Below are 22,835 nucleotides of genomic sequence, written 5' to 3' on the forward strand. Positions count from 1 at the left end.
GACCTTATAATCTTATTTTGACACGGATATGACACGATTAAATCCATTATTGATTATGGAAATTCAGCAACCACAACAACAAATAAATATATTAAAAGAAAAAAGAAATGTGTTCTGAATTGACCTGAATTCAAACTAACGTTTAAATCCTATTATAACAGATAACTAAATTCAAGTTCACATTATTTATTTAATTCATCATAACGAACACAGATTTTTATAACTTCAAAAAGATCAAGACATCTAACACTCAACAAGGAAAAAAAATCCGATTTTCAAGAAAGTCGAAAGAATAGTGCAAATTAGATAGCATTTTAAACAACATTAAAATCAGAAGCACACATCATGCACGTGCACGGCATGTATTCACACCAATTCACACACACATACACACGCAACACATATGCACACACACACAACACATACAGACTTTTTAACACACGTGCATAAATAAAATATGGCACAAGCTATAACGGTAGCTTGTTTGTTTTCATTGCTGATTTCATCAATACATATAATCAAAGAGCGAGTTGGATCTTGATTACTTTTTTTTTTTCTATCATCGATAACTACCGACGTGTAATGAACATGAAACCAATTATTCCTCTTTGGCGTCTGGTTTCGACTTGACTGGGAATCCTGATCAAACAGGAATAGCTCCCCATCATTAATCCGAAAACAAATAAAATAACATGAAATGCAGGGTTCCCTTCATTCACTTACGGGTAAACATGTTTCTATAGGATCTAACCAGAGAACCCCGAGATCACTGAGCGTAAGCCGCAAAGGGCGAATTTTCTTGATCATGGCAACCTCCTCCCCCTCCTAACCATCATAAAAAAAAAAAATAAATAAATAAATAAAACAACCCCCCCCCCCCCCCCCCCCCAAAAAAAAAACCCAAAAAAACAACAAAAAAAAACAAGAAAAAGAATTTTTTTAAAATCAATAAACATAAAACAAAAACACACACAAAAAAAAAACAAGACAAAAGAACCCCCCCCCCCTCCTCAAGAAAAACAAACGACAAAAAAAAAACAACAACCCTAAAAACAAAAGGGTGTAGGCGTGGAGTTGGAACCCGAGTCCTCTGGATGGTCGTGCAATGCCTTATCATCTCGCCCCGTCTATTATTACATATCAAACCGTTTTCACCAATAATACGGGAGCATTCACAACTACTATCCAATTCAGGGGGAATAAATGAACAAAATGCTGACAGTACAACAAGCAGTCATTGTTTAATATCGAATCGTCACAATAATTATTATCGATGCCCTCAAATAACTAGTGATAAACAACTATCGGTTTACATCGAATCGCAGCAATTATCATTAACTCCCATTGAACAATGACCCAAGCAGAGCTGCTAACTTGAAATTTTTAAAAATCGTAGTTTCCAAGGGGAAAAAAAGATAAAGTCACTTTCAATAGCTTTATAAATAAATAATTTGCCTTCAGTAAGATCCAAAATTGCTCCTAAGTCCTAAATATAGTTTCATAGTTTCTAAGCAATACACTTTCATTTTCAACAAGATTTATTGAATCAAAGACGCGAATGCAGTTCTCCAGTTGGAGCCGAAAATTCGTATTTCTACGGATTTTTTGTTGTACTAGGCAGGTCTGCCGAAGTTTTTCTGAATTATGTGGAATCGGAAAAAATATAATTCAGTAATCGATACATGCATTTTCATATTTAAAATATTAACAAATGCACATTCTGTATCTGTATGGTTGGCGCTGAAGAAACCAATGGTCTGGTTGTATTTCAGCGGCGTCCTCATTGGGCGCGGGCCCATGCCATCGGGCCTTGAAATCGTTTAGGTGTGGTGCCATGATGACCAGTTCATCCAGCCCATTCCACTCCGAGATAGTTCTAATGAAGAAAGAATTTCTGTAGTTTTGTGTTCTTGTCTGTGGGATTTTGAAGCACATTGTGTGAATAGACCCTGTGTACAAGTCATAGTGGTCCTTGGAAGAAAAGTCCGAACGAATGGTGGACAATGTGTACGTGTGTATGTGTGTGTGTGTGTGTGTGTGTGTGCATGTGAGTATGTGTTTGTACGCAGCACGCCCGTGTGTGCGATTGTGTCGAATTAAGCGTGTTTGCGCATGTGAGTGTTTGTGTGCTTATATGACAAAAAGTCAAACACATGCAATATGCAAAGTGTGTGTGCGCGCATCATTCCAGCAAGTGAAGATAGAGAATGAAAAAGTGAGGACATATAAAATATAAAATAGACAATTACGTCTTTGAACACACACACACACACACACACACACACACACACACATATATATATATATATATATATATATAATATAATAATATACTCGATAGATAGATAGATAGATAGATAGATAGATAGATAGAGAGAGAGAGAGAGAGAGAGAGAGAGAGAGAGAGAGAAAGGATTGATATAGGTAGACAGACAGACAGACAGACAGACAGAGAGAGAGAGAGAGAGAGAGAGAGAGAGAGAGAGAGAGAGAGAGAGAGAGAAAGGATTGATATAGGTAGACAGACAGACAGAGAGAGAGAGAGAGAGAGAGAGAGAGAGAGAGTGAGAGAGAGAGAGAGAGAGAAATTATAGTTTATAGAAGAGAGAAACAAAGCCTGGAGATAGAATAGAAGGCAGGAGGTACAGTTCTGTCTTTTTTCGACTTGACATAATTTCTTTTCCACTTTGGCCAGAAAAGATTTAATTAAAGTGCCGTAAAGGTTTTCTGACCAAAATGGTAGGAAAATGAGTTTGGTCAGAAACCATAAGTAATTTTGTTGTGGAGATGTTGCATTCCACTATGCAGGTTTTACTGCGGAGGGAAAGCAACATCATCATCATCATCTCCGTGACACACGCACTATACGCAGCTTAAATAAAACAATAAATAAATAAATAAATAAAATAATAATCGCAAATTGTACATAGGAAAATATAACCGGGTCAAAAATTCTCTATAGTGCGCAGTCGGCATAGCATCTATATCACATTCGGCGAAGGATCCGAGGTAGGAGCTTTGACAAAAAAAAAAAAAAAAAAAAAGAAAGATAAAAGACACAACCTCATATGATATTATAGAGAGATTCGTCTCGGGAGTAGAACAATGAAAGTATTTTGGTAACGAACCTCGCTTTAAGTAAGTAGTCCATCATCATCATCATCATCATCATCTCTCTCTCTCTCTCTCTCTCTCTCTCTCTCTCTCTCTCTCTCCCCCTACCACCCGCCTTTCACGCGCAACCTTATATCCATTTTAAAAACATGTAAACTATATACAAACACACATCCACAAACACACACACACACACACATACACACACGTTAATAATAGTGTTCTTTGTGACTGCTTACCTGGATTAAATGGGAATTTGCCAAAGAACGAAAGAAGAAGAAAAAAAAAGTACAATAAAGCGACTGTAATCGTAACACTGGGTTCATAAAGAATCGACTATTCTTCTTTTTAATATTGAACACAACAACTTGATAAATAGGCGATCAGATTACAAAATTATGCCCTTCCGGTTCCGCCACGACATCATTAGATATCGTCGTCAAGGCATCCCACGAAGGAATCATATAGATAATTCATCAAACAAGAAGTCTGACGTCAACAGGAATCACGCATGTTGTCCAAGTGAGCAAATTGAGGGTTAATAATCTTGCTAGACCTGTAAATGAGCTCTATAAAAATTGTCTGAGACTGAGACTGAAACTGAACCTCACTGCAACCCTTCGTTTCGTATCAGAAAAATCCAAAGAATCGAGATGAATAGTAAACAGCAAGCCCACTTGAGCAAAATAATGGCAGAAAACTAATTTACGTGGGAATTAATTAGGCTACTTACAATTGTTTCTTATTTAGGTACCCACATCAGTGAAGAAACGGTCAACCAGTTTGTTTACAACGTGAGGCAATCGAGATGTTCTTGTAGCAATCATATAACTTTCGATTTGAAGGTGTCTTCATAACGCACTACCGGCATTCGCATTAAACTTTTTAATACTCTTAGGTTCTGCCAAGTAAATGTGGTCAATTTTGGATTAGACGAAACAGTGAAATTTATCACTCGGCGGCTCAGTTAAAATTGGCTACCACTGGGATCACAAGAGGTTTGGAAAGTGAAAAAATAATTTCACGAAGGCTGTGTGAAAATACACTGGGGTGTGTTAAGACACGGCAATTCTAAGAAGCGTCGCTTAGCCGTGGCAATATATTCATCGTAAATATAAACGGCCCTTGAGCTATGCGTAGCACTGAAGAACATTCCTAATTACTTCACGGTCATTCGACTACGATTCATGAATTCTTTCTTTCTTTCCTTTTAAAAAATATTTGAATTTGACGAATTGACTGATTTCAGTTAATTGACTGAGAATTTACAGGTCTATCTTGCCCAAAGAAAAAAAAAACGAAAGTGCCTATAGCGAGGCTCGAACCCGGGACCTTCAGTATCACCGTGCAATGCTGTAACCACTCGGCCACTTCGCCGCCCCCCCCCCCAAACCCCAATCTGATTAGAAGGCAAACAGGAACACGTTAACAGTTGTATTTAATTGGTTTTGGAATGATATCGATCGGGTGCGATGGATGGATCTAATAGAATATAATGAGACATCATAATCTACAGATAGTATGCGATTGGCTAAGATGCTCACAACATTGCCATCCGGAAGTATAACGGACCAACACACAAAACTATGTGTAACCATGAACGTTTATAGACTGGATAATACAGTTAAGTGAGAATTACTCATAAACATGGTTGGCAAAGAAAAACAATAACAAAGACCCGAGGGACGTTAACTTCATTCTATTTATAACAAAGACCCGAGAAATGTTAACTTCATTCTATCTATACTTGAGATCAGCCGATTCAAAACAGTATGATGTTATATTGATGCTATGCGTATAGGTCAAAATACTCAAAACATCCGCCAGCTGGATATAACGTACCAACACATAGAACTGTGTGTAACTTTAACCTTGAACGTTTATAGTCTGATATGACAAAAAATGGTTGTCTAAAAGCAATGACAAAGAGCTGAGTGGCGTCAATTACACTCCTTCTAAAAACTTTAGCGCAATATCAACTAAACGCGCTCAAAGCGCTTTACAAGGAGTCCCGAGCCAACAGCAACACTTAACAACATGTAGGACAGAGACATGACGCCTGCTAGACGTTACTGTCACGTACTCATTTTACACCAGAGTACGGGGAGATAATGTGAGTAAAGAGCCTATTCCGAGGACTCAATTATGCCTCAGAGCGGGATTCGAAACCAGGAGCTTCCGATCCGAAGGCGGGCGAGTGTCATACCACTAGACCACATAGCCGCACAATATCATATTGGGACGCTGGGTAACCATTGGAAATGAAACAAGGGGCAAATGCATTATAGATGATATGCGTTTAGGTAAAATACTCACAACATCCGTCAGCCGGATAAAACGTATAAACACACAAAACTATGTGTAACCGTGAACGACTATATGATTGATATAATTTAGTGAGAATTAATAGGTTAAATGGCTGTCCTAACACTATATCAAAGAGCTTAGTGACGTCAATTTCGTTCCTTCTATACCGCATCCCGAAGTAACATCAGTTCCTTTGCCCGTGAAACGAGTGCTCTACCCACTGAGCTATCGGGAACCCTGATACAGTATCGCAACCCAAGGTGGCATTTAAATCATGTGTTTGGATGTTTGTCTTTCTTTCCCCCGTTCTGTCCTAACAAAAATGTTGTTAATGAGATGCGTGAAGGCAGGGCTTTTATGATGCTATGCTACACTGACATATCGAATTCCACACGATTGCTTATCGTTATGGAAAGGAGGTGTGTGTGTGTGTGTGTGTGTGTGTGTGTGTGTGTGTGTGTTGGGGAGGAGGGGGGGGGGGTCCCCAATAGCTCAGATGGTAGAGCACTCGCTTCAAATGCAAAGGGACTATTATCGATTCGTGTGAACACGGGATTATTTTTATGTTCTCTCCCCCCTACCACCCCCTGTTCATCCAGCAATGATCGGGTAGCTGGCACTGTTAAATCCGGCGGAAAGTACTTTGCGAGCGACTAGCGCCATATCTATGGTCAACAAGGAACTACAGATGAATGTCCGTGTTTGACGCTATGGCAACCGAGATAAACTCCTGCTTCTATGAATTCTGATGGCGCCGAAGAACTACGTTTAATGGAACGAGGAGGGGGGGGGGGGGGGGAGTATTAGGGGAAGGGGGGGGGGGGTAGGGCGTAGTGAGGCAATTTAATTTGTCAAGGCTTTTAACCTCAGAGAAATTTACAAAAAGAAGATACTATGTCTGACAACCATGCGAGTGGAAGTCATAGTATTTGTTCTGAGAAATGTTACGTCACATACGGGCACTTTTGGACCAATTTAGCGCCAGAAACCAAGCAAGATGATGAGATAAATGGCCAGGGGATTCTGAATCTAGTGAGAGTTTATTACAATCTACGGAACTACGAGCGCTTACGACATAGTCATTTCAGTGCCAGTCCAAGGAGGATGGTGGATGGAGTGATCAAAGAATTCCAGGGCAAACGAGAGTTTATTTAACTTTGGGAAAACGTTTGTAATCAATAAACACTCCCCCCCCCCCCTCCAAAATGGGACAGGTAGATATTCTTAACAGGATGATATATTAGGTTTAATGAGTCGATCGAATGCGTATTTTAGGATATAATTCAAATTGAGCTTTTATATAAGGCAATGTCCACCAATCGTGCTCAAAGCTCTTTAAAAGGGGTTACTGGCTAACAGCAACACTTTACATGTAGGTTGGGACATGACGCCTGTTAGGAGATATTACAATATTTTTTTCGGACAGAGACAGCGCTGTTAACGGTCATGTACTCATTTTACACCTGATTATGGTGAGAGAATGTGAGTAAAGAGCCTTTTCCAAGGACTCAACGATGAGCGAGGCTTCAATCCAGGACCTTCCGATCCGAAAGAAAGAGTCATACCACTAGACCACATAGCCGTATTCCCATAGGGAAAATACAATATGTTAGTATTACTGTTGTTATCATAGTCAAGGGTACATCTATCAATGTAAGTGGGGAATACAGTGAGACATCGCGAAGACCCAGGTTTGTGAGTTTCTTCACTGATGTGGGTACCTAAATAAGAAACAATTGTAAGTAGCCTAATTAATTCCCACGTAAATTAGTTTTCTGCCATTATTTTGCTCAAGTGGGCTTGCTGTTTACTATTCATCTCGATTCTTTGGATTTTTCTGATACGAAACGAAGGTTGCAGTGAGGTTCAGTTTCAGTCTCAGTCTCAGACAATTTTTATAGAGCTCATTTACAGGTCTAGCAAGATTATTAACCCTCAATTTGCTCACTTGGACAACATGCGTGATTCCTGTTGACGTCAGACTTCTTGTTTGATGAATTATCTATATGATTCCTTCGTGGGATGCCTTGACGACGATATCTAATGATGTCGTGGCGGAACCGGAAGGGCATAATTTTGTAATCTGATCGCCTATTTATCAAGTTGTTGTGTTCAATATTAAAAGGAAGAATAGTCGATTCTTTATGAACCCAGTGTTACGATTACAGTCGCTTTATTGTACTTTTTTTTTTCTTCTTCTTTCGTTCTTTGGCAAATTCCCATTTAATCCAGGTAAGCAGTCACAAAGAACACTATTATTAACGTGTGTGTATGTGTGTGTGTGTGTGTGTGTTTGTGGATGTGTGTTTGTATATAGTTTACATGTTTTTAAAATGGATATAAGGTTGCGCGTGAAAGGCGGGTGGTAGGGGGAGAGAGAGAGAGAGAGAGAGAGAGAGAGAGAGAGAGAGAGATGATGATGATGATGATGATGGACTACTTACTTAAAGCGAGGTTCGTTACCAAAATACTTTCATTGTTCTACTCCCGAGACGAATCTCTCTATAATATCATATGAGGTTGTGTCTTTTATCTTTCTTTTTTTTTTTTTTTTTTTTTGTCAAAGCTCCTACCTCGGATCCTTCGCCGAATGTGATATAGATGCTATGCCGACTGCGCACTATAGAGAATTTTTGACCCGGTTATATTTTCCTATGTACAATTTGCGATTATTATTTTATTTATTTATTTATTTATTGTTTTATTTAAGCTGCGTATAGTGCGTGTGTCACGGAGATGATGATGATGATGTTGCTTTCCCTCCGCAGTAAAACCTGCATAGTGGAATGCAACATCTCCACAACAAAAGAGAGAGGTCCTCAGATAGTTCCTTTAACCACAGTCGTCCAGAGAATGGTTTCAAGTGGAAAAGTATACCAAAGAAAACACACCCGCTCATCGTTGAGTCCTTGGAAAAGGCTCTTTACTCACATTCTCTCACCATAATCAGGTGTAAAATGAGTACATGACCGTTAACAGCGCTGTCTCTGTCCGAAAAAAATATTGTAATATCTCCTAACAGGCGTCATGTCCCAACCTACATGTAAAGTGTTGCTGTTAGCCAGTAACCCCTTTTAAAGAGCTTTGAGCACGATTGGTGGACATTGCCTTATATAAAAGCTCAATTTGAATTATATCCTAAAATACGCATTCGATCGACTCATTATTTTTAGGAAATAGATATAGCTTAGATTTTTGTTTCTGGACTCATGCTTATTATGTCGTGTCGTGAATATTTTCTTTTGTGTGCACTATTTATTGGACTCAATTCTTTACAGTTGCGGAAGTCTAGCTTACACTGTACCTAGCCTGAGGTCCCCCAAAGTCTCACATACACATAAAACGCTAATGGGATTCTCGCCGAGAGGGGGGGGGGAGAGAGAGAGAGAAAGAGAAAGAGAAAGAGAGAGAGAGAGAGAGGGGGAGAGAAAGAGAGAGAGAGAGAGAGAGAGAGAGAGAGAGAGAGAAAGAGAGAAAGAGAAAGAGAGAGGTCCTCAGATAGTTCCTTTAACCACAGTCGTCCAGAGAATGGTTTCAAGTGGAAAAGTATACCAAAGAAAACACACCCGCACATCATCTAATCCCCAAACAGACATGTGTCCAAACAGGCCTGGCAAAACGAAATCAAATACCAAAAATAAGGACACAATAAGCCGCAGAGAAAGGGAAACGGAGTTGGTAGATAGAAGACCGACCCCATCGGAGGTCTACCCCCAACCGACTGCAAGCTAAAGAAACACGGAGAGGATAGATAGATAGATAGATAGATAGATAGATAGATAGATAGATAGATAGATAGATAGATAGATAGATACAGAGAGAGAGAGATAGAGAGATAGATAGATAGATAGATAGATAGATAGAGAGAGAGAGAGAGAGAGAGAGAGAGAGAGAGAGAGAGAGAGAGAGAGAGAGAGAATAAGAAAGTCTGATATGACTCAAGAATGACAATGTTCAGAGCTGGGTGGGCATACTAAATACAGAGTACAGTCGCAGTACACAGGGCAGGAGGAATCAAGAGGAACAAGTCATTTAGTATTGTTATACGAGAACTTGTAGGCTCCAATCTCTGGTAGAAAACGTGAAGATTTGAACGCACGGAGTTTAGAAACGTTTGATATTACACATTTTCAACATTTAAAAACAAACAAACAAATAAAACAAAAACGAATTAAAACAAATTGGAAAAAAGACGCTTTATCTTATTCTTTTCTTTCTTTCTGTTTTCTTTTCTTTTCTTTTTTGTTTTGTTTGTTTAAGCTATCAGTAGGCGCTAGGCAAATAAGGATATTCCAACTTGATGAATAAAAAAAGTTTTTTTTTTAAAGAATATCCACTGATCTTTTCATGATAACATTCCAAATAGTCTCTATTCACGGACAGTAAGTAATACCGTCACTGCACTACATTGGGCATTGCTGGTCTTTAACTTAAATCCAATTGCATTTGACAAAAATTGACGCGATGAAAAAAAAAAAGAACCTCTCATGAATATTGTAAAATCAATTAAATAAATGTATAAGAAAAGACGTGAACAGACAAATCTACAACATCCAAACAGAAATCTTTAAAAATGTTGATAACAATAACAATAGATGATATTTCCATTTCAGAAGAATAAAAATCCAGGAAGCGAATTGGAAATAACGAACAAAAACATAATATTGCTTAACTAAACTTTAAAAGTTGGTGAAAAATAAAATGAACCACCACGGTATATTATCAACACTTTAAAATAACACATCAACGGTTTACATGATACATTTCGCATCCCACCAGAATGGTACACATACACACAAAGAACAAACTCTTGGCATCTTCAGACTCCAGTGTAAAAAAAAAAACAGATTTTACTCCAGGAATGAAAGAAGTTATAGAGAGATAGAGATGCTGATGAGACTAACGCTGTGAAATCATAACAGATAACATCCGTAGCGATACCGATAGCGCAAACACCTAACCACAGATAGATTATTATTATTATTATTATTATTATTATTATTATTATTATTATTATTATTATTATTATTATTATTATTATTATTAAACCATCTGGCATACAATCGATCTGAGAGTGTCAGGAAAAAGTATTAAAAATCTAGGAAGCGAATTCGAAATAACGAACAAAATAAACATATTGTTTAACTCAACTTTAAAAGTTAGTGAAAAATAAAATGAACCACCACTTTAAAATAACACATCAACGGTTTAAATGATAATAAATTTAGCATCCCACCAGAATGGCACACATATTTACACATACACACATACACACAAAGAACAAAATCTCGGCATCGAGAGACTCCAGTGTATAAAAACAGATTTTACTCCAGGAATGAAAGAAGTTAGAGAGAGATAGAGATGCTGATGAGACTAAAGCTGATGATATCACAACAGATAACATACGTAGCGATAACGATAGCGCTAACACCTAACCACAGATAGATTATCGTTATTATTCTTAAACCATCTGGCATACAACAGAGACACAATAGATCTGAGAGTGTCAAGAAAACAACGAACTGGCTTGTATATATTTATAATATATATAGTTAGAAGATTTAGATGTGTCTTTACTCTAATCCTTTATCTATTTCCCCACAACTATCTGACCACAGGTACAAGAAATACAAGACACGAGAATGCCAGTATGTATTTTATTGTATATAAAAAAGATGCTTATTAATAAAACATAGGCTTGTAGTGTTGTATTCTTATACAGAGATTATTGGTATGTAAGACTTGGAGGTAGGAGGCAGGGTTGCCAGATTATTTTTCAACAAAATGCCAGGGGAACACTCAAAAAATGCCAAAACACTCAAAAAATGCCAAAGTCTGTTGACTCCCACCCCCACTAAGAAAACTACTCACTTTTGATAGACAATTTACTATCATATCCTGGTGGCTTGCGTGTTTTCTTTTCTTTTTTTTTTGAATTATACTAAATTTCTGTTGGGGTAATTTTTTTATTAAGAAAAGGTGTCATTTGAAGTATAATATACAAGAAAAGAAAATGCCAAATGAAAATGCCAAATGCCAAATGATTTTTCTAATGCCAAACGGTTTTCAAAAATGCCAGATTTTTGGAATCTGGCATTTAAAATGCCAAACTGGCAACCCTGGTAGGAGGAGGAGGGATGTAGGCATAGGAAGCACGAGTCGGCCAGTATTCACGGCGTTTAACGGTGCGCATAATGCACCGACCCCGAAATATTTCACGGGGTTGTAAGCTGTGGCTTTTCCAGGTATGTATGGATGGATGTATGGATGTGTGGATGTGTTAGTTGGGGGTATATATCGCCATCGTCATCGTCATCGTTATAATCATCTAACAAACATCTGGAAGAAAGTGATGATTGAGTGTTTGGGTGTGTTGGGAGTCTGGTGGTCTGGGGAAGGTGGGGGGGGGGGGGGGGGGGGGGGGGGGGGGGTGTAATTAAGGAATCTGGAGATATGCAAAGCGAGTGATGAAAATAGAAGTTTAAAGAATATAATTAATAACTGTAAAGTATGGATTGGAAAGTATTAAATACGTATAGGGAAAGAGAGGGGTGGAGACAGTACTGATATCAAAATATAGAGGTGCCTATAGGAGTCAATAATATGGAGAGTAAAATAAAGGGAGTAAATGTTTACAATACAGAGTAAACAAAAGTACTGATAGTAGCTTGATGGAGGGGTGGGTGGATGGATAGATGGGTGGAAGAAAGGGTGGATTGATGGATGGATGGATGAACGGATGGATGGATGGAAGAAAGGGTGGATTGATGGATGGATGGATGGATGGAAGAACGAATGAATGTAGCGACAATCATATAGGGAAACGTTTATAGAGGTGGATCAGAGTGTGGGAGGGTGATCCAGAGTGAGAAAGAGAAAAAAAAGAGAAAGAAATAGAGAGAGAGAGAGAGAGAGAGAGAGAGAGAGAGAGAAAGAGAGAGAGAGAGAGGGAGGGGGGGGGGAAGAGGGAGAACAATAGAGAGAAAGAAAGAGATAGATAGATAGATAGATAGATAGATAGATAGATAGATAGATGGATAGAGAAAAAAAGAGAGAGAGAGAGATAGATAGATAGATAGATAGATAGATAGAGAGAGAGAGAGAGAAAGAGAGAGAGAACGAGAGAGAGAGAGAGAGAGAGAGAGAGAAAGAGAGAGAGAGAGAGAGAGAGAGAGAGAGAGAGAGAGAGAGAGAGAGAGAGAGAGGTGGGAGGAGTGTTAAAACAAAATGTAGAAGGGAGATTGTACATTCAGAGACAGCAGGTAACAACAATAAGATGTATGGTAGACAGAAGAATAGAAGTAGTACAACAAAACATCTGAGGTAACGACTTATTTCTGGCAAACATATCATTATCCAGACCGATGCCTCTTTACTCCATTGAATGTGTTCTGTGTACGTACGTCCTATGTATAGTAAAGGTATGTGTAATGGTTTTATTTTGGTTGGGTGGGGGTGGGAAGGGGGGGGGGGATTTAACGGTGGCTATGTAGTCTAGTTATAGAACTATGACACTCGCCTTCGGATCGGAAGTTCACGGGTTCGAGTCTCGCTCTGAGGGATGCATAGTTGAGTCCTGGGGGCGGGGGGGGGGGGGGGGCTCTTTACTCACATTCTCTCATCCTACTCGGGGTTAAAATAAGTGCTTGGCCGTTAACAGCGTTGTCTCTGTCAGACAAAAATTGAGATATCGCCTAACAGGCATCATGTCACGTCCTACATGTTAAGTGTTGTTGGTCAGGTCAACTATGCGCCTAACGAGGCTCAAACCCAGCACCTTCCGATCCAAAAAGCGAGTGTCATGCCACAAGACCACATAGCCACACAGGAGAGAGAGAGAGAGAGAGAGAGAGAGAGAGAGAGAGAGAGAGAGAGGGAGAGATAGATAAATAGATATAGAAAGAGTGTGTGTGTGTGTGAGAGAGAGAGAGAGATAGAGAGAGAGATAGATAAAAAGATAGAGAGAGTGTGTGTGCGTGTGTGAGTGTGTGTGTGTGTGTGTGTGTGTGAGAGAGAGAGAGAGAGAGAGAGAGAGAGAGAGAGAGGGGTAGTGACCCATGTCAGAGACAAGAAAGCTAAAGATGTGGTGAAAACCCGAAAACATTTGTAACCGATTCCACAGTAGATGGTTTTAGACAGGGGTCTACAAACACACTTACACACACATACATACATACACACACAAGCAAATTTGCGCACTTTTCAGAGATAAAATTGTGGAAAATTCTCTAACAATTCTGGTATACAGATAATGATGATGATATTTCTGTAACAGTATTAAAGTACGACCCCCCCCCCCCCAAATCGGCTAAAAAACCCAACAAAAAACAAAAAACAAAAAAACAACAAAAAAAAAAAAAAAAAAAAAAGCAATAACTAAAACAAATAACACAAACAAACCCCAAACTCCACAACAGAAAAAATCCCCCCAAAAAAAACAATAACCTAACAAAACTAAAGTTTGAAATTAGGAAAATTCGGGAATGAGACCAATAAATACCAGGAATTTCCCAATAAAATCCGGTAAAAATGTTCAGTCCGCACACAATGGCAAGGCAAACCGTGTCTGTGACTCGTCGTCACCAGGAGTCTCTTTCAAGACAACAAATAACATTCCACACATCTATTAATTCTGTCGTGCAAAGTACAACTCGGTAGTTGTCTTCATTTTGTCGAGAAAACTTAAATTTTACTTCAAATGTCAGAGGGTAAAAATGACACCCGACTTGCCAAAAAGTCTCAAGCCCGAGGTTACTAACGAAAAAGTGATAATGGAGATGCTTCGGACGGGAACAATACAGACAATGGACGATTCGGGTACAAACCTTTCGTCAGTACGTGCTGACGAAGGGTTTGTACCCGAAACGTCCCATTGTCTGTATTGTTCCGATCCGAAGCCTCTCCAATACCATAACTCTTTCGTTAGTATTTTCACCATCCCAGGCTTCAGGCAGCCCACGCCCACCGCTCTCTACTAAACCTGAGGTTCTCACGTGTCACAATGTCTTTCAAACCGAAGACTTCGAAGATCATAATCGATAAATATCATGTGTGGGAGAACATTCATCGTCTAAAAAAAACAAAAACAAAACGGTATGACATCGGGTAAACCGAATTTGATTTTTTAAGCGTTACACTTTGAGAAGTGGGTGGGTGTGTGTGTGTGTGTGGGGGGGGGGGGGGGGGGGGGTGTCAAGTCAACTCAGTTGGTAGAGCACCCGCTTCACACGCAACGGGTTTGAAATCGGTCCCAGGTGAAGTCAAGATTTTTTTTTCTGCCCCCCCCCCCCCCCAGCAGTGATTGGGTAGCTGGTTCTAGCGGAAAGTCATTTGTGTCCTATCCAAAGTAACTGTTATTGTAAACGTTTCACGCTATAGAAACCGGGATAAACTCCAGCTCCATGGGCCTAATGGCTCTGAAGGACCGACAACTTTCAAGAGGTCTTGAGCTTAAGCAGAGGTTGACTATAAGAGCGTTGACATTATGCGGATTCCACTGTACAATTTCTTTTTTAAAATTTCAAGATGAAAACTCTACTTAAGTGTCGGGTAAGTTCAGTCAGGCACACCCCGACGTCATACCTTTTTGGGACAACTGGTCACAAATTAATTGGATAAGATGTGTAGGTAATTACTGGCACCGAAACGGTGTGTGTAAAAGTATGCATCGTAATATTATCAGCACGTGCAGACAAGCAGGAAATATAATATTATTATTATAATAATAACATTAACCCACTCAATCCTAGAGACTTTTGCTACTGTTCAAAATTTGAAAAAAAAAAAGTGTATTAAAAACAAGCATGTGCATAGATGGTTTTATTAAACTATCATCAACATACAAAAACTAAAAACCTTAACTTTGATTTCTATGCCTTTAATAATTTGTCTCAGAAAAATGTAATAAATATGGGGTAAAAGTAACCTGGGTAAACTACGGATATAGTCGGTATTAGGGTTGAGTGAGTTAAGAATAGAATGCAGGACCAATTGATTTGAAGACGTAGGTATTGGGAGGGTAGATAGATGTGTGGAATCGCGAGTAAAAGGTAGAGAGTGTGGGGGTGTGAGTTAAAGCAGAAACGCCAACCATTCGAATTGGATTCAGTAGTCTGATGTCACGTCGCCCAGCAACGGCGAGCAGCGTGGTTCTATACAAAGAAAATCGGTACTTTTTTATTCTTCATGCTGGCTAGAACTTTTCACGTGTCATGGGATCAGAATGTATAAAAGTCAAAACATGATCAGATTTATAATGCTTTTCCCCTCTGGGTACACTTTTATGCGCGTCGGAGAAATATTTCATAAGGCCGTCCGCCACTGTTCCGATAGTTTAGAGCCAGTTATTCAGTTACTATGCGTCATTACGGGGTAAGTGACGTCATGACTGTTGCGGCCTATTCTCGGGCATTATTTTGGATGCGACTTATTCGTTTGTTATTGATGCTATGGACCTAGTTAAAATACTCAAAACATCCGCCAGCCGGATAGTATAACGTACCAACACACGGAGCTATAATGTGGAACCTACAACGCTTATTATAGTCTGATTGATAGAATTTAGTGAGAAATACTCAAAGAAAAGACTGGCTAAAAACAATAATAAACGGTTGAGTGGCGTCAATTCCGTCCGTTCTATTTGTGACCTGGTATTAGCGGTATTATATCAGAATGAAGCAGGAGATAACTCTGTCTGACCAACTCCAATCAACCAGGGTTACACAAACTTGTGTGTTGGCCACCATTGATGTTACGTAATTAACCCTCTCCATACAAACTATAGGAAAATCGTCACATTCGTTACGATACAACCAACATTTTTCTTATTCAAATTTCTTTTGTACATCATAAAATTTAAAGAAAATGAACAGTGTATTGTAGAGCATGTTTTGCTAAAGAAATAATGTATCGGAAGAACTTAACTGTTATTGTGTTTGAGTGATGAAAAATCTATTTTTGTGTTAGTTGAGTGTGGAATTTTGGGGAAAATCCTGAAAATGGTTGGTAAGGACAGAGTTAAGTAAAAATCGAGAGAAATCAGCCGGATATTCGGGGAACTGGGAATAAAAAGAGTAAAATGATCGGGAATTTCCCGATAAATCCGAGAGACTTGATAGGTCTGTTTGGAGGTATGCGACTGGGTGCTGTGGAAAATAAAGGTTATGATGCTACGAGAGAGAAGGTGAGCGGTGCTGCTGACTAACGGGTCAACAATGGTGAGGAAAGGCCAATCTGACTTACCAGTCTGGCACGAGAAAGTAGGGCCTACATGGTGGAACGCAATACACCAAACACACTCAAGTTTGATCTGTGTGTGTTTTTCTCTCCTCACCCTTCTTTCTTGTCCATTACTTTAAAGCGCATTTAGAACTCGACCCTGGTGTCAATGAGTACATAGCTGTCGTGGACAGTAACTGATATTTTATAGTGTCAATAAAAATTATAAATAAATAAATAAATAAATAAATAATAAATAAATAAATAAATAAAACGTCCGCTTTTAAAAGTTTTCGTTCAAATCCCAAAGCAATCCTGCATTTGGATCGTGTACTCACGAAGTGTGTTTTGTCTTAAAAACAATACTCTGGATGAGCACGGTTTGATATTATAAGGCATAATACGATCTTATCGACTTTACACTTTACCAAGAGTACCGTAGGTGAGTTGTTTTCATTCTTCAAGACAACACAAGACGTATGTCGAACGAAGTGTGCGTGTGAGTAAGAGAGAGTATGGTTGGGTTTTCGAAACTGTTATGAAACGTCATCTTCATTTAGATATCTAATTTCATTTATCATTTTGATGTTTAATATTATTATTATTTTATTAAAACGTACTTTTGTCTTTCTATGTATTGTATTTTTAATTTCAAACACTGTAAACCAAATGACAAATTGCCATTTTTTTGTGACAATAAAGATTATATTATTATTATTAAAATCTCAAATAAAAATTTGTTTTCATAATATGGTCTTCAATCAAGAACAAATAGATCATTGAAAGACCACCGTGAGCATTACATGTTGATGGCTTGTCAGTAGGTAAGAAACAGATAGCAAGTTGGTCGCGTTGACAAGAGACTGAACAATCATCTTAAGCAGGCAAGCTAAAATTTGTGAACAATATTGATTGCTTTTGCATAAGAATAAGATGTAACGATACCGTTTACTGCTAGCATGCTCAAAACCTTCTTCTGACAGTAGAGAAGAGTAAAGAGGAAAAAGGAGGCATTAAAATTTCGAGATTGGTTCCCTTTATTTATGACCATTTACTTTTTTTTTATCATTGAAAATAAAAGACCACACAGAGCTTATCCACGATTAACTGACAACCAGATTCGAAGCGCTGTACAACTTTTTTTCTCCTGATAGTAGAACAGCATTGGAATTGGACCAGACAAGTAACTTATGTCCCGGTACAAATTTCAGTTTTAGATAACATTTCGTTCGAGCCGAGGAACCTACTCCTGTGTAATCTGTGGTCCCGTGTGTACAAAATGCTCGTCTCTAAGGCATACATTCGAGGTATCTGTTACGCGTTCTGAAAAGTCGGACCTCATTTAGATCGTGTTTTGGGTCCTAGATCGTTGAACCTACACCACACAGTAAGTCAAAAGTCATTACCGTTTAATATTCTTCCTATAATCCACGTGGAGTAAGAAAAAAATGGATGCAAAATGCATTGAATATGCTCAAAGCCTTTTACAAAGTGTCCAAAACAAACAGCAAAAATTATCACATAGGACCACATATGACACTGTAAGGCGCTGATACAATTTTTATTGTTGACAGGGACAACTTTTTTACCGACCAGGTACTCATTTTTCACCCGAGTCTGGAGAAAGAGAACATCGCTCACAATGAGAATCAAACCAGAGACCTACAGATCAGAAGCCTATTGTCATACCATAAAAAGACAAAGCTGACCCGGCCCCATCGCTTTACTTGTGGACACTTCTTAAAAAATTCCCGGTGGTTCTTCTCATACTCCGCTTTCTTGAAGGGAATACCCAAGAGGTCTCCTTTGAAGGACAAGGATCCTCTGAAATAGCAGAGCTAGAGGCTTCTGGGGATATTCGATGTATACCCTAAAAACTACTGTCCAGTTCCCCTTTGACTGCGTCACTCTGCATCAGTGGGGATTGATGGTGTTTTACCCTTTTGTACTCGTTACCGGAAGGGTCCGGAAGACGTGAGATGGCTGGTCCACGGTTTCAATACGTATGGAGCGGAAAATAATTAGCGTTCAAGGAAGGTAGATCGCCAAGGTAACGTAATATGACCATTAGTTGTTACACACTCTAGACCTGTCATATCACATTATGTCCCTTTAGATTGGTGCTTATATGACCTGAAAGTGTCAAAACAGAAACAACAAAAACCATTTTTTAAAAACAAGATTTTTTAAGGCGAAATTATACCTGTACAACTGAATTGCGGAATGAGATGTTGCAAGCGCTGCTCAAACCGGTGTTTTTAAAAAGACAAAAGCAGGCAATACAAGAATTCAAATCAAATTGCGCTAAGAATTCGACATTGTAAAAAACTAAAAAGCCAGGATGATAACGTCATTAGTTTAATTTTTTTTTCGCTCCAAGTTCCAATATCATTGCAAGCCTAATGAATCCGAATCCGTGGCGTGTTGCCAATGTTACGAATTAATAGACCTTATTCGATTTGGCTACATTCTCACAATGTTATGGGATAGAGATAAGATCTTACCTTTCACCATCATCTATCCCCCCCCCCCCAACCCCACCCCCTTCCCTCTAATCTCTCTTCTCACCCAAACGGGCGATAAAAAAAAAATTGTGACTTAGTTTCATAAGGATTTTAAAAAAAAAAAAAAAAAAAAAAAAAAAAAAAAAAAAAAAAAAAAAAAAAAAAATAGCAAACAGATTATGATGCTGAACTGGCTATGTATCATATGTAAATCCATTTAGATAGTTTCTGTTTTCTCGCCGATTGAGAGAAGAGGGGGGGGGGGGGGGGGTTGGACGGTCAAGAAGGAAATTAAAATCAGAAATAATAACAGCACACGGTTGGTTACATACCTGTTGTTTGTTGATTGGATGTGTAATCCTATGTGCTCACGTCAAGCAAGCCGAAAAATTTACAGGCTATTATCGAAAATATATTACACACTCTCCAACCAGTGTTAGGGGTTTGGTGTTATTGAACAAGAAACGTGGATAGACAGGTAAATTGCTAGGCAAGTAGGTTGACGGATGGCAGGTAGATGGATAGGTGGAAGGTATGTAGGTAGACGGGTATGTTGGTGTATAAGTAGGTAGGTAGGTGGGGGTTGAGGAGGATGGGTGTCCTAAGCTACACACACAGACATAAAACCAAGAGTAAAGAGGCACAGAACCCAAATGCTTTGAGTTCAATACGATTCCAGCGAGTGGGAGAAAGGGAAGACACACCAAACAAACCACTTTGCTTTAGATGTGTAAGAAAGGGAGGGGGTGGGGGGTGATGAGAGCGATCGAATCAGACTGAAATAAACAACCCAGCCACTCACTAAAGACGACGAGGAAGTATAAATAGCATCAGCATCAACATCCCTGCCAATCTTTTTGCTTCTTAACAGAACTATTGAAAATTATACAGAAAAAGAAAGAGAGAGCGAGAGAGCGAGAGAAATAGAATTCAATATAAACTTACCGATGTCTGCGTCGTGTGTATTCCCGTGAGTTACGGGAGTCGGGCTGTGAGTGTGGAAGGGGGTGGGGGATGGGGTGGTTGGGAATGCACGTAAGCAAAACGACACACGCGCGCATATCATCCCACCTGTTCGTTACCTACCGACAAGGTACACTATACACTCCATCACTCACTTCTTCTTCTTCTTCTTCTTCTTCTTCTTCTTCTTCTCTCTCTCTCTCTCTCTCTCTCTCTCTCTCTCTCGATGAAGCAACTTCGATCACGGTGGCTCAAAATGGATGAAGTAGATGGGTCGATGGACGGAATTTGCTAACAAACTGTCACTTTATCAACCTGATCTCTTTGTGAAAAATACACATTATTATCTCATTTACATGAAATCCACTGATGACTAATTGATCAGATGATCAGCGGGGAGCAACCGCTGTGAAGAAAAGTCTTTGCAACTGGATTACCAATTCCATACAGTGCATACATACAAGCAGAGATTATTTAGTTCAAATGGTACAAGGTTCACCCGAAAGACATTCTTCTTGGTGGGGTTCCTGACCTCCCATAATATAGTGGGCAGGGAGGCACTTACTTGTCTTCTATCGCCCTATATCTGTTTTCCAACATGCTTTCTGTCTTTGTCTTGGGATGAGATTACTTGATTTTGTCCCGACCCTGGCTGGATACCCTAGCTGGGACTGAAAGTCAAATCTATAGTTAGAATTTTGGGAAATTATATTTTTTGTCTTGTAAAGAAAGCATCTCTCTGTTATGCACTGTATTATGATTTGTTAACATTATATATGGTTGGTAAACATTTGAGTGTATTTCTCTTAGTGGGGACCTGTGTTTGTGTCGGGATGAGACTTTTCGGTGCTCTCAAACTAAGTACCTACTTTGATAGTCTGCTCTTGGAATCTACATATGTTTACAATTTGAACCAATTCCTCTATGTCTTACCTTTTCTTGGGTGTTTTAATTGTAATTTTAAAACTTTTTACTATCACAGTCTCTTCCTTTTTCAGGTGCTGATATGGACCTAAAATGTGTAGCAGGCGCCGTAAAACCATTAAAAACAAACAAAGACATTCTTTTTATTGTGACATTAGCATTCCTTCAACATTCAGTATTGGATTTTGCCCACCCCATTCACATTTATTGAGACGAGCAGTAGTGTAATATGTCTTCCTCAAGGACACAGACACTGGATGAGTTTTGAAATCGCTGTCTCACACCCAGCCGCTGATGACTTTCACTTGTTCTTTAGGCAAGACACAGTTCCATTCAACTACCATAGCCGCACCAAAGTACAGTGCGTGAGAGGATATGCCTCAATATTGCACCGCACACAGCTGGACTCGAACCTGAGACTTTGAGGTCTTGTCGATCTCTTTACTTACAATATTCTTTCACCGCACTCAGGTGTAAAATGAGCATACAGCCGGTAACAGCGTTGTCTATGTCGAAAAAATTGTAATAGCATCTTTCAGGCGTCATGTCTGTTCCAACATGTGAAGTGTTGCTGTTGGCTTGGGACCCAATATGAGGCGCTTTAATCACATAATTTAGTTTTAAAAATTGCGCTTTATGAAAGCTAAAGTATATGAATGACTAACATTGCAATAACATTGAAATATTTTTACGTTTATCTCGCTCTCATAGAAAAATAAAAACAAAAACCATCTTTCTCATAAGAGGATAAAATGAATTGTGACAATGCAATGAATGGCACGTTTAAAACATTATTTTGGTCAAATTGATATTAAATTTGTTTTTTTTTCAAATTGATATTAAAATTTCACCAGATGTTTTAGGTTTTTGAGGCCTTTAAAACTTCACATTAATTTAATGAATACATTTGTATAGCTTTAGGTTTATCAGTTAATCATAGAATTAATAAGCAATACAGTTGCCAGGCATTATGCTGATAATGTGCAAAGCTAGTATAAGGTTGTATAAGTTAGGAAGAGGAGAGCAATATTCGTGGGAGACACACACAAACACACACACACACACACTCACACACACAGAGAGAGAGAGAGAGAGAGGGAGGGAGAGAGAGAAGAGAGAGAGAGCGGGAGAGAGAGAGAGAGAGAGAGAGAGAGAGAGAGAGAGAGAGAGAGAGAGAGAGAGAGAAGGGGGTGGGGGTGGATGGAGAGAAGGAGAAGGGGAGAAGAAAGAGCAGGAGAGGGGGTGATCGAAGAGAGAGAGAGAGAGAGAGAGAGAGAGAGAGAGAGAGAAAGAGAGAGAGAGAAGGGGGTTGGGGTGGATGGAGAGAAGGAGAAGGGGAGAAGAAAGAGCAGGAGAGGGGGTGATCGAAGAGAGAGAGAGAGAGAGAGAGAGAGAGAGAGAGAGAGAGAGAGAGAGAGAGAGAGAGAGAGAGAGAGTTAATCATCAAACACCTATAGTTTACCTTTTTTTTCTTCCTTTTCTCAATATGATTTAAAACTTGTCATCACCTTCCTCAATTCCGACATAATACTACCCGTTTGACTTAGTCCAGTGTGTTACAAATGTCAAATTGGCAGGTCTGTTACTTAATGACGATGGCAAGGACGGCTGACTGAACTAAACAGGCTATGCGGTTTTGTAGTATGACACTCGTTTTTGGATCGGAAGGTCCTGGGTTCGAGCATAGCTCGGCGCACAGTTGCGCCTTGGAAAGGGCTCTTTACTCACAGTCTCTCACCATACTGAGGTGTACAATGAGTTCCTGGCCGTTAACAGTGTTATCTCTGTCAGAAAAAAAATATTGTA

The 22,835-nt window shown here is 39.2% G+C and overlaps 1 protein-coding gene across 24 annotated transcripts in view; it reads right to left on the bottom strand.

Annotated features, from left to right (window-relative positions):
• Positions 1 to 22,835, bottom strand: part of LOC144978668 (uncharacterized) — a 187,977-nt gene that overhangs the window by 82,390 nt on the left and 82,752 nt on the right. The gene's annotated exons all lie outside the window — the stretch shown is intronic.

This window comes from Berghia stephanieae, chromosome 8 (genome assembly GCF_034508935.2).
Source record: "Berghia stephanieae isolate SIO BIC M18660-M18661 chromosome 8, UCSD_Bste_1.3, whole genome shotgun sequence".
Taxonomy (NCBI): Eukaryota; Metazoa; Mollusca; class Gastropoda; order Nudibranchia; family Aeolidiidae; genus Berghia; species Berghia stephanieae.